This window comes from Solanum dulcamara, chromosome 4, assembly GCF_947179165.1.
Source record: "Solanum dulcamara chromosome 4, daSolDulc1.2, whole genome shotgun sequence".
Classification (NCBI taxonomy): Eukaryota; Viridiplantae; Streptophyta; class Magnoliopsida; order Solanales; family Solanaceae; genus Solanum; species Solanum dulcamara.
The window spans coordinates 10,027,608-10,042,108 of record NC_077240.1 but is presented as its reverse complement, the minus strand read 5'-3'; positions in this window follow the sequence as shown (position 1 = coordinate 10,042,108).

Below are 14,501 nucleotides of genomic sequence, written 5' to 3'. Positions count from 1 at the left end.
ATTATAAAAGGATTATGAGTTGTAAAAATTATTAAAACTATTTTAACTCTTTATATAAATTTAATAAATAAGTATAACAGATTATTAGAAAGTTATTCTAAAAAATACTAACATTTATTGATCGAGATTTAGATCAATAAAAAGTAAAATTGAACACGAGTTGTAGTGTAATACTCTTGTTGAAGTAATAATAAATTTGATTGGTGAGAGTAATGATTATATTCGATATAAATGGTTTAAAGCTTGGTAAGAGTAATAATATCAACTATAGATTTTGTTTGCATATGAATTAAATAGTTGATAGATATAAAATGGTGATTTTTTTTTTGAGAATTTGATTTTCATCTCATAATTTAAAATCATGAAATGAAATCACATATCCAAATGTTAATTTCAAATAATGGGATAAAATCGCATGTCCAAGCACCTACTAAATAAATAAATTCATCAAAGATAATGTTCGTTTTTCGACCATGTTTAAGGAACATACTCGATAGTCTTTTCGTCATGACTCCAACCAAATTAAAGAAAAAAATAAAGCTAGAACAAAAGAAAAGAAAACAAAGCGGGTCAATGCTCCTAAAGTACTAATTAAACATGTTTACTAATTGAACAATGATCGACTGTGAAATAGAAAAAAAAAATGTTCTCTAAGGTAAAATATTGTTAAGTTTCACATCGATAGGATAAGAAAATGAGATCACAATCTTGATTTATCATATCATAGGTGTACTAATCAATGAATCCATACCGATAAGTTTCACATTGATAGAATGAGAAAATTATGAATTTCTTATATGAATTAGGGAAATTTTTCCCTAAACTATTGATTTTGAGTTAGACCCAAAATCTATTTTTTTATAAATATATACCTTATCGTTACTAAAATGCATTTTTACTTAATTTAAAGTGGAGAAAAACTGGGTTCGAGTCACATTGGAGGGGAAGTGTGGAAACACTATAAATCCTCCAAAATGGGGGGTAAAAAAAAAAATAATAATAAAAAAAAAGTGGAGAAAAACTAACATCTAATAATGTCATGTGTCCCGCAATCAAAGATTATTTTTAAAAAAAATAAAAGGTCAAATTTGAACTTTTTTCATATCATTCAAAAACAAATTTGACTCTTTTCCCTAATTTTGAATTTTTATTTTTTATATTCCTCCTCCTTTGTTTGACCTATATGTGATATCCATACACATGCATCAAAATAGAGCTCTATGTTACATATTGTTCAAGTCGTACTTAGCGTATTCCCTCGTAGTAATGGTGAGGTAGTAAAGGTAATGGAAAGTTACTAGAGACAAAGAAGGGGATGGTCGGAGAAATTGAATATTAGGAAGAATGATCAAAATTATTTTTGAATTATGCGAGCGGTTCAAATTTTCCTTCAATTTTTTAAAAAATAATTCTTAATTGCTTGACAAGTGATATTACTAAGTGTTAATAAGCTTCTGCCGTTTGAAAATAATAATAAATTTAGCCTATTAATATTCGAAGTTAGGAAGAATTAATGATCAAAAGTATTTTTAGATTATGCAAAAGGTTCAAATTTGTACTTCAATTTAAAAAAAAAAAATAACTCTTAATCTCTTGGCACATGATATTACTAGGTGTTAAGCTTCTGTCATTTGAAAATAACAATAAATTTAGCCTACTTTAATTAATAACAAGGGATAAGAGATATATAACTCCAATTATTAACAAAGCATAAATCTATTTCATTTCACAATAATTCAAAAACTAATTTGACTCTTTATCCTTTTGTTAAAACGAAAAGAAGCAAAATTACATTTGTATACTTTGCATGAAACCTTTCCATCAGGGCGGGGTAACGGTATAGTTACATTGATGTAAGGGCGATCACTCAAATAACCTTCGTTAAAAAATTATATTAAGCATATAAAAAAAAATATAGCGTATATAGATTAAAAATAATTTTTTAGAGATATATACTATATAAAAAGTTAGGAAACTTTTTAGTATAAAAAAATTCCCATTAATTAAATATTAGGAAACTTTCCCTCTTCATAATCCTAATTGAACTAGTAGTATATTTTTCTTCCTAATCTCAGTTGAACTAATAACAAAACTACCAATTTACGATTCCATTAAAGGAACGGTCCTGATTTTTTCCTAATTCAAATCAAATTAGTAAAAATTTACTCTTTATTATTTATAGAAACGCCCCCTTAGGCAATTCTTAATTATTTTAGCTTTGATCAATTCTTTACACCAGAAATATGTTCTCGTTCAACAATTATTCCGACGAGTCCCACCCTTCAAACACCACCAACACCATCGTCGGCGTCACGTACGACGACGGTATCATGCTTAGTTCCACTAACACAATCATACAACTCAATGCTAATGTTGTCTCGTGTCATTGTGTGCAAGAAACATAAACCTTACTAAAAGATGCGCGAAACTTTATTCTTGATCAAGAAAATACTATGGTCACGGCTGAGACAATTGGTACAATGTTGTCCGCGTTTAACACCGTTACTGAGTTGATAAATATACTACAAACTAGGGTTATTATTGGTGGAGGAAAGAAAATATATGAGATAAGTAATGATGTGATTGTTATGGAGAGGTCCAATTTTTGTGTATAGGAGAATATGGGGTTGCGTATTTGAATAATTTCTTGAAAAAAGAATGGAAAAAAGGGATGAATGAAGAAGAAGCTGAGAAGTTAGTGTTGAAGACATTATCGTTAAATATTTCTTTAGGTGGTAATCGTATTTGTGCTTCCGATTACGCAAAAATTGGACTTGGAACATGCGATTGGGGGGAGGGCTCTGCTCGAATGCGTACGTGCACATCAACGTCAATGAGGGTGACTAGATTCAAGAAGAAATTGCTCGAGTGCTAGTTTGTGTAGGCTATTAAGTATTTCTTTTAATAGCGGTTTTTGAGCATCTTATTTACTTATTACTTTGATGTAGATACTAGTAACTTTTATGGACTTCTTTATTTTTTCAGCTCCCTTGATCTTCTGTGCCATTAATTTCATAATCTAGTTTTAAATTGTTTTAATTTTATTTTTTCTACTCAAAGTTTGAATGAATATAATATACCCTAGTATAGAGGAATATCTGTTTCCAGGTATGGTTGTGGGGGAAATAGTGAACTCTTGACGAGTTAATATTTCAAAAAGTCACTAAACTTTGGATATTTATGTAGCAAAGTTATTGAACTCTATTTTGTATTTTAATAAAATCACTCAATTAATTAAGGGTTTTATTTTACAAAATCACTCACCTAAATTTATATTTAAAAAGATCTAATATGTCAAAATAAATTAATTTTTGGGATATAATTAGAGACCTTTCCTTATAAGGTTTATCCTAATAATACTTCACTCCCTTATGATTTGCGATATTATGATTAGTTCTTTTATTTTAATTTTTTTTTAATAACAAATCTCTAAGTCTATTTATTATTAATATAAAATATGGTAATCCAACTAATTTACCCTTCTGACTAATCTGCTAATGTTGATGTATGAATTTAAGAGCAATTCATTATTCAATAATCGCCCCTTCAAAAAAATACAACGAAACAGTACAGAACAAAGTCTAAATAAGAGCATAAATATCTGTCTGTATTGGCTAAAATTATTATCCTCATTTGCGCAACTTGGTGACCAAGAAGAACTAGCAGAAATCATAAATTAACCATAAATTAAAATAAAATAAAAGGTACCAAGTGAAATGATAGTCCAATCATGAAAGAGCACAGAAATACAAGTTAAGCAATGCATTGAGATGGAGTTTCCACTTGCTTTCAGATGAAAAAAATTGAGTTGACGATTTTATATCGATTAAGAAACTATTTCACTCCAAAAATAAAATAAATTGTTCAAATCAGACCAAACAATTTAATTTTATATGATAATGCTTGTTTCTTCAATAAGTATCTAATCAATTTTCAAGAATATCAAAAAAAATAAAAAAATCTTGTAGTTTAATTTCTTTTGCCATGTTTGGCTTTTTATTTTTTATTTTATGATAAAGAGTGATTTTGTATGATAAAAGCCTTGACTGATTTATTGATACAAAATAAAGTTTAATGGTTTTCTGCATAAATTTAGCCTATTAACATTCAAAGTTAGGAAGAATGATCAAAATTGCTTTTGAACTATGCCAAAGGTTAAAATTTGCCCTTCAATTTTGAGAAAATAATTCTCATTTTGCTTGACAAGTAATATTCCGTGTTAAGCTTCCGTCGTTTGAAAATAACGATAAATTTAGCCTATTTTAATTAATAAGAATGGATCGGAGGTATATAACTCTAATTACTAACAAAGTGTAAATCTATCATTTCACTATAATTAATAAATTAAAATATTTAAAAGATATATAAATAAATTCTGATCAAAGAATAATTTTATTGATTCTTGAAATAATGTGCCACATAAATTAAGACGCGACAAGTATATGCAACAAACCTAAAAGATGTAATCGCCATGATTTTTCAAAGTTTTAGTCTATCACATAATAGTCCCCTGAGAATCCCAAGTAAAGATTTGAATTATTTTGCTTAATAATAATATCGAAACAGATTAAACTTATATTTATCAGAAACATAGCTCCTTTGTGCTTTACGCTGTGTAGAGGTAAGATTGCATATACATCATGTTGTTTAGATCCTATTTATGGGATTACACTGAATATATTATTGTTGTATATCTGATCTTATAAAGTATAAGATATCGAGCCACACTTTATATTATGTGGCTGTTCTTGTACTTTTACTAATATTAAAATTACTTTTGAACACATTTAGTTGCGTTGTTATATCAATAATGTCATTGCTCAACAAGTGTAATTTACTAATTATAGCAATTTAAGCGCATTGAATCTCATCGTTAACACATACATATATGTAAATCAACAACGAGCAAAACATAAACAATATAATTCGTTTCTCTTTATAGCAAGTCAATATAATTGGTCCATGTTCACCTGGAAAATCTAAATTTAACAACATATACCAATACATGAAGGGAAAAAATAGAGGAATCAAGGAAATCATAAGTTAGTTAATATTGAAGCCCATACAAATTAACAGAAAGGCCAACATCCAATTATCCAATCAAAACTCAGGATTGGTTCAAGAATAGCTCTTCTTTAACCTTTTTAGTCAAAAAATATCTATATATCTAATATTTATAATTTTAATGTTGATTAAACCTTTGCCATATAAAAATCTCTAATTTTATTATTTGAACTAAATAAAAATTTTGTAAGTCGTAAATATTTACCCGACTAAAAATTTTTAAAATAATTAAAAAATCGTCTACTATATCAAATTTGATCCAATTTTAGGCAGACAAGTGACAACAAAGTGCAAAACTCAAAAAGGCATCTTCAAATCATCAGCTAAAAAAAGAGGTTAGGGTTTTTTTTAAAAAAAAAAAAAAAGATCTCTCTACTTTCTACTTTAATTATAAGCTAAAAAGAGGTTAAGGTTTTTAATAATGACTATTAATGCTGCTGATGGTTTTCAATTTCACCCTCAATACTTTGCTTAGCTTCCAATTTTTTTCACTCTCAATTTCACCCTCATAATTTGATAAAGAAAAAAAAAGGAGGTCTTTAAAAAAAATTCCCAATTAATTAATTATTAGGAAACTTTCCTTCTTCATAATCCTAATTGAACTAATGATATATTTCTCTTCCAAATTTACGATAAAATTTAGGAAAATTCTTGATTTTTCCTACTCCGAATCAAATTAGTACAAATTTTACTCTTTATTATATATAGAAACTCCCCTTAGTCAATCCACCAACACAACTTCCTCTTAATTATTTTAGCTTGATCAATTCTCTTAATATGAGCTTGTTCAACATTAATGCCGACGAGCCCCACCCCTCAAACACCACCACCACCACCACCATCGTCGGCGTCACGTACGACGACGGCATCATTCTTGGTTCCACTGACACAATCACACAATTCAATGCTAATGTTGTCTCCTGTCATTGTGCGCTAGAAACAGAAGCCTTACTAGAAGATGCGCGAAACTTTATTCTTGATCAAGAAAATACTATGGTCACGGCCGAGACAATTGGTACTATGTTGTCCGCGTTTAATATCGTTACCGATTTTAATAATATACTACAAACTAGTGTTATTATTGGTGGAGGAAAGAAAATATATGAGATAAGTAATGGTGGGAGTGTTATAGAAAAGTCCAATTTTTGTGTAGGAGGATATGGGATTGCGTATTTGAATAATTTCTTGGATAAAAAATGGAAAAAAGGGATGAATGAAGAAGAAGCTGAAAATTTAGTGTTGAAAACATTGTCATTAAATATTTCGTTAGGTGGTGTTCGTACCAATGGAATTCAGACTGCAAGTGTTAACTCGAAAGGTGTCACGAGTGTGTTTCACCCTCGTGACACACTTCCGATAGGAAGGAGGGCTATGCTTGAATCCGTACGTGCACGTCAATCTCTTTGCATCAACATTAATGAAGGTGGACAGCAACTCTACTCCTTGAAGTGAAGAATCGAAAATTGTCGTTCGTGTCTTGATTCAAAAGGGACTGCTCCGATGATAGATTATGGATTTGAGTCAAGGAGTGAAAAAGTGTGGGAACTCCCTAGGGAAGAGTCTAGAAAAAAGGTGTTTAGATTCGATTTTTTTCAATAACATATGGCAATGGCGTAATAGTTATGTTAAGAATATTATTTATACTATAGTCACGATTTTTATTATGCTACATATTTTTCACTTTATTCAGATGCAGTATCTGATGGATACTAGCAGATTTAGGTATCAATATGCAAAATATTCTTTCATGGTATTTATACTTTTTTATTCAGTCTTCATCAAGTGTTTTGAAATAAAATTTATATTTTTAAAAAATACATAAAAAAACATTATAAAACAAATAATTAACAACTTATATAATCAAGAGAAACTTTTAAAAATAACAAAGACTTGAAACATAATTAGGCTGTTTAGCTAAAATTTACCTAATTATGTTTCAAATCTATAGTTAGTTGCTATGTCAATTTCCATTTTTATATCTAACTACATTATACGAATTGAGTTTTTTCATTTGCATATCTCGCTACATTATACAAATTGGACTTTCAAAAAGATTGTATATAAAAATAAAAATTTTGTTTAGAGATTTGTATATGAGCTCCTAAATTCTCATCAAGATTTGTATAATAGCAGATTTCATTAAATTATAGCCTCGATTCATAATTATGTGAAACTATAGCGCTATTAAATAAGAAAAAACTACCGGATCTAGCAAACCTTAATACATATTTAAATTAAATAGCTATAATTTACTTTTTAAAAATTATATGAATACACTTATAATATAAATAGCAAAACTAATTAATATTTCATAATAACTTTTTATTTTAATACTATATATTAAGAATTAAATATTAAAACAAAAAATAAAGGTAGTTACACGCCTAATAATTACTGTTGCCTTTTACACGCTAAATTTATACTGATTTCCTATGTTTTTTCTATGTTGGATATACTCTCTTCAATGCTCTCTCTCACCCATCTGTCCACACTAGGTCCTCCGTTTGAAAACAATCCTCCTGAAGCCAGGGGGCTAGCATGCTCAAGCCCATTTTGATCTAAAACTGATGCATTCCCCAACAGTGTAGTTACAAGCAAAAGTTCTGCTTCAAAAAGGTCAATTTCCAAGAATAAGACGTACTAAGCAGTGGTTAATAAATCAGTTAGCAGCGACCATAATATGGACAACAAGACGGATCCTTCATTGGTTAGTTATCTCATGGATTTTATAGAAAAAAATGATTTGTTAAAGCAATCAGTTAAATATATATATATATATATATATATATATATATATATATATATATATATATATATATATATATATATATATATATATATATACACACAATTTTAGTGTTATCATTTGTGCTATGCTTATGAATTGCCAATTTGTGCCATGTGTGTGTATGGGTTGTCAATTTGAGGGTTATTATTTGTGTCATGTATAACTAGAATTTTGAGTATTCTTCTATACAGTAGCTACACCATTGTTTTTTCAAAAGTGGAATGTATTTAAAAGAAGTAATATTTGTGTTATTTGAATAAAAGAGTAGACATGTTAATATAGTCATATTAAAGTATAAGTTTAGCATCCTTTAATACAGTAGTGAGCCTCATTCATATGATAAATGTATAAGTAATAATCTTATATACTTATACATATACTTTAACATGCTTCTTATTTGTGTGTTATACTACAACTTTAACATACTTGATATTCTAATACTTTTTGCATGTTTGCATGATTTATATGCTGATACTTTAACATTCTTGATATTTTGATATTTTACCTTTATTCAATAAACTTTTATATTTATAATTTCACATGTCTACATTAACATGTTTGTTCTATTAATTAACTTGTTTGTTAACTAATACTTTATCTTGTTTGATATTATTATACTTTAACTAATTTGTTATACTGATATACTTATACTTTATATGCATAGAAGTATCCATAAGTGTACTTATATTTTATATGTATAGTAGATTGTAGATTGTATTTGCTTGCCTTTGCAGAGTACTTGAACGATGGCGAAGGTATTCCTGCCGAACCAATTGATGCTGAGTTACTTCGTATTAGATACGGCACTTTACTATGGGAGTATGCTGTAAAGAAGATTGATGATGGGGCTGTTAGCGACAACGAAGCACCATATAGAGTAAACAAGCAGCCATGCACTGGAACTAAAAATAGTGAAATTGTCATGATCAACTTATAGCATGTATTAGCCCTTGTTTTGAAACAACTAATTTTATTTTGGATATTATATTTTAGTAATTTTTGGGGTAAATTTCTATTAAATGGAGAACTAAAGAATTCAAGTACTTAATTAATCTTGATGAAACCATTTTATTTTCTATAGATGGGAGTCTTAATTAAAGATTGGCAATGAAATTTTATTTTGAATTGATTTGAAAAGAGAGAAACTAAACGAGTCATGTCTTTTTGATATGAGAAATATTTGCATAAACGTATTAACGTATCTTATTATTCTAAATACTCAGTCATGCTAGTATTAATGTATTAAATTAGAACTAAAACGAGGACAAACTCCCGAATGTTGAAAGAACTTATTAATGTATGTAATGCAATTTAAATAACATTAGTATACAAGTATTAAATTAAAAAATTGTTTGTCAAATCTAATATCTAAGTATTCAAATGAGCAATAGTTTGATAAGAGGATTTTAGTTGAATTTTATAAAATAATAAGAGAAAACTAAATTTGTTATTAAAAATGAAAGTATCAATATATTTCACTATATATAAATATTTTATTTTAGTCATGTTGTATGCAAACAAATAAAAATATTTAGTATACAAATATTTAAAATCAACAGCCTTAGTAAGAATGAGTATCATGGATATTAAACGACTAAATGTTTGTCATAACAATATTACTTGAATTAAAAAGTTACACCAGTTTTTTTTGTATTTTTAAATACGTATTCATATATATTGAGAATTTCAGCATTTAAGTTTCTTACATGTTCATTGTCAAAATTTATGATGAGTTAACTATTTATTAAATTTCTAATTTAATAAACAAGAAAACAAAACAAGATATTGCTAACAGAAAAATGATTTTTATTCAAACATTCAACTTTATCAACAAAAATGAAGTTTCTTCACGCAAATTGAAGAAACAAAAATGGAGAAGAAAGAAGAAGAAGATTTGTATCCCACTTTTTTTTATCTTTTCTGATTTAATTCCAATTGAATGTGATGTATATTTCTATAATTGTAGTTGTTATTAACAATGGTAAGGTGAGGGATTTAGGGACATAATTATAGGAAGTCAGTTATTGTAATTGATATTACCTTATTTAATGCATAATATATTAATATTGTATATCTGTATAAATTAACCAAAAATACTTATATATACATACATTTAACTATTTTTATATAGAAAGTGTAGTCATTATTAGTAAATATGATACTTATAGCTACTCAAATTCAATAACCCATTAAATATAGTTATTTATGTAAGTTTCTCATTAAATAATATATTAGTAATGTTTGCTCATTCGGGTAATTTTTCTTATAATTAAATGCCTACTTATATACTCTAACAATAATCTAACCGCTCTATCACACGAGCCCAAACATCCTATAACGGATGTCGGCCCAAATGGGTAAAAAGTTGGGTTGCAATGCTATAGGAAAGTGGGAGCCCACAATTTGGAACATAAAACAAATGGAAAAATTCTTTGGAAGAACATTTTTTAATAAATAATTATTAATTTTAGCGATTTTTTAATTAATTATCATCTACAGTAATACACAGTAATACTATTATAAATCTGTTATGTATTAAAAGTAAATTATACTTGTAATATAAATGTATTAAAATTTATTATGTTTGTTTTGTAAGAAATTGACATAATATATCATAAGTGTATTAAAGTGTGTGATAAATATATTATCAATAAATAAAACTTGTATTATATGTGTTTTATAAATTATTCTTGATAATATGTGTTAAAATTATATTATAAATATATTATAAGTATGCCTTGAACAAAATTCTAGTACTGCTTTATAAGTAGTTGTTTGATAGCTTTCAAAATATGTTTAGTTCGAAAAATGCTTTTATTAAAATTTCCTTTTGATTATTTTTTTTTAAAAAAAAAAGTAGTCGTTTGTATTTAGCTAATTAACTTTAATTCACTTTTATCAATATTAAAATAATAATACATAGTTGACCAAAATTCAAAAATATTTCTAGTGAAAAAAACTACTTCTTTCGACTTCCGAATGTAGCTTTTCCATATAAGCATTTAAGTAGGGATGGAAATGGGGCGGGGAGGGGCGGGTGCGAAGCGGGTTGAGCTCAATTCGTAAATTTTTTAAACCGTTTTGCTCTGCTTCGTATAACACTTTTTTCCATTTTCAATTCATCCCGCCCCGCTTCATATAGATCCATCTCGCATAAATTTGCCCTGCACAAATTTTTATGTTTTTTCTTTTTTAATTGAGTTTAATATGAAAAATAAAATTCATAATTTTTTTTTTATTTTTTCACTAATTAACATTCTCAACAACTAATTAAACTGTTTCTAGTTAACATTTCAACTAATTGTTTTTTAATCGCTAATTAACTCTAATTAACATTTGTCTAGTTCAATTTTTTTTTAAAAAGAAGAAGTTAAAATTAAAGTCAAAGTTTAATATAAAAATATATCTTTATTTTTACTAATTACAAAGATTTAATTTTCTTCGAATTCCTATTAGATACCTTAAACCCGCCCCGCATTAATTTTGATAATAATTACTTCAACCCGCCCCACATTCGCCCCGCCCCGTCACACATGACTCTAAACCCGCCCCGTCCCGCCTACCTCTAAACTCGTCCCATACCCATCCAATTGCCATCCCTACATTTAAGCACTTTTAGCTTTTCCATAATCTGGTCAAACAAACACATCGACATGAAGGATGCCCCAAATTGATTAGTTGAAATTTATTTGCGTGGTATGTTTATATTAAATCAATTAATGCATGATATATACATGAATTTTTTAAAATGGATCAGTTTTTGTTGGATATTTTGTAATAAATAAAAATTTTAAATTGAGTACACGTCTGTTCATGAAAGAATATGAATGTTAGGAAAAGTCATGTTACTCTTATGAAAAGTCATATATTTATGAAAGAACATAACTTTTATGAAAAGTCATCTCTTAAGTTTTATAAATATATATAAAGACTCTGTAGAAAGTGGTGGTTAGACCGACTATGTTGTATGAGGCAGAGTGTTGGCCAATTAAGATCTCTCACGTTCAAAAGATGAAAGTTGCCGAGATGAGAATGTTGAGATGGATGTGTGGGCACACCAGGAGTGACAAGATTAGAAATGAAGCTATTCGGGACAAGGTGGGAGTGGCCTCGGTGGAAGACAAGATGCGGGAAATGTGACTGAGATGTTTTGGACTTGTGAAGAGGAGAGACACAGATACCCCAGTGCGGAGGTGTGAGAGGTTGGCCATGGATGGTTTCAGAAGAGGTAGGGGTAGGCCGAAGAAATATTGGGAAGAGGTGATTAGATAGGACATGACGCAGTTACAGCTTACCGAGGACATGACCTTAGATAGGAGGGTGTGAAGAACCCACATTAGGATAGAAAGCTAGTACACAGTCTCATTATTCTTCCTTATTAGTAAGCGCATTACAATTTCTTGTGCTCTGATTTTTGTTATTATCTATTATTGTTTATACTTTGATTATCCGATTTTATCTGTGTCGCTTTCGTTATTTGCTTTTCCATATCGCTTTGAATTTCTTAGCCTTTTCTGACCTCTTTTTATGCTTTTATTGAGCCGAAGGTCTTTCGGAAACAGTCGTCCTACTTTGATAGGAGTAAGGTCTGCGTACACTTTACCCTCCTCAGACACTACGTTGTGGAATTTCACTGGATTGTTGTTGTATAAAGACTTTGTAGAAGTAGCCTATAAAGAATCTGCAAGTATAAACAAAGGGATTTGTTATATCCTTAAGGAATTTGTTTGTATTTTTCCCAATATTTATATAAGCAATATCTCTTTAAAGAAACTGATTCTTCACGCCTCAAAGCCATCTTCTTCTTCAATTGTACTTCTTATTGTTTTTTCTAACAAGTTTTACCTTTCGTTGTATTTTTGGCTCAAAATACTTTACTATTATATTTTTTGTTCAAAAATATGCTCCAACTACCAAAATAACAAAAATATCCTTCTTACTAACGACTATTTTCCCCAAAAAAATAATTATTTGACCCATTTTAAAGAATTTAAAAACATATTTGACTCTTTTTCCAAAAAAAAAAAAATGTCAAAAAAACCAAGTCAAAAGAGCCAGTGAAGATGTAAGAATAGGATAATGGCCAGAGAATAAAGAAGTAGAAACAGCTACTTATTATTTTTCTATAACTACTTTTATTTGTTTTTCTGATAAAAAAAGAAGGAACTTCTAGTAAACCATTATGGATCACCACTATAAAATATTGTGGAAAAGTTCAGTATGAATATATCCAACTGATTAAATTACTTATTTCTTAAAACATGAAATGATAAAATTGAAACAATGCTTCTAGAGACAAATAAAAATTGGTGAGGGAAGATACCTATAATTTGAGGTGATATTAAAATAATCGGTCCAACCAAAAACCAACACACTGTGTTTCTTAACATTAAAAAAACAAATTTAAAAAGAAGTTCAGATTACGTTAATTGAATTATCTTTAGAAAATTATTAGCAATCACTTTTGTATTTCAACTCAAAATGGGGCTTGAATAAAGTAGATACATTAGTTTTTTTTTGGTAAGGATCTCCTCAATTTCATATATGAGCTAGTGGCCTCGGATTCTAACTCTTGAAAATGAAAAAAGGAATAATTAAAAAACTGTTTAAAGCGTTGCTTTCAAAAATAAATTTTATAATACATAAATTTAAATTTAAATTTAATCGAATCATATATAAACATAGCATCAAATAAAAAAAAATGTTAAATAGCCACTTATAGCTTCAAACCTGAGGTCTAAAGTGGCCGCAATTTTAATGCACACCCACATGTCTTAATTGATTATACTAATTTGTGATATTTTTTTATGAGAGTTCTAAAAAAGACTATTTGTGCATTTGTTGCTCCCTGTCTTTAATATATCAATAGATCACTCATTAGTATTAGTACAAATATAACCACTTCAAGTATTAACTTAAAATTGATCCAGTCTACCTTAATTCAAGTATTCTCTGAGCTAATTTTTTATGATATTACTTAAAGGTAAATGTGATCAGCTTCTATTTTTTGAAATATATCTAATGAATTTTGATATTAAATGAAAGAATGAAATCAATGAAGAAAATAGATACAACCATATTCGAAAACATAAGGTAGTGATTATTTTTTAAAAAAAAATTCAGAAAAATATTGAATAAAGCACTAACAGTAGTTCTACAGATATTGAAAAGATCATACTTAATTAATCAGTTTGGTGCTTCCAAATTTAATGCTTTCGATGTATAGCAAGAAGTTAAAAAGACATGAAAGATGGAGACGTCATTGATTACGTGAATTTCAAAATGGAAGGATCTAGAAAGTCCATTCGTCAAATATCAATTGGAATCAGAAACAAAATGGTAGCAACTTGGCTATATTTAGAAAAAGAAAATAAAATATACGTAGTCCGTTTCAATTTGTTTGACACAATATTTTTTACTTTATTTTAAAAAAAATATCTATTTTTTAAATTTTAATTTTTTACGTGACATATTTAAAATCACAAAATTAAAAGATATTTTGATATATTCTATGTATCATTAATTAAAACTACGAAATTTAAAAGTCATTTTTATTTTCTTAAACTCGGTATTAAGTATTGAAACAAAGACAGTAGTAATAGTAGTGTATAATTTATTTGTTTTTCGATTTTTAGTTTGGTGTTCAATA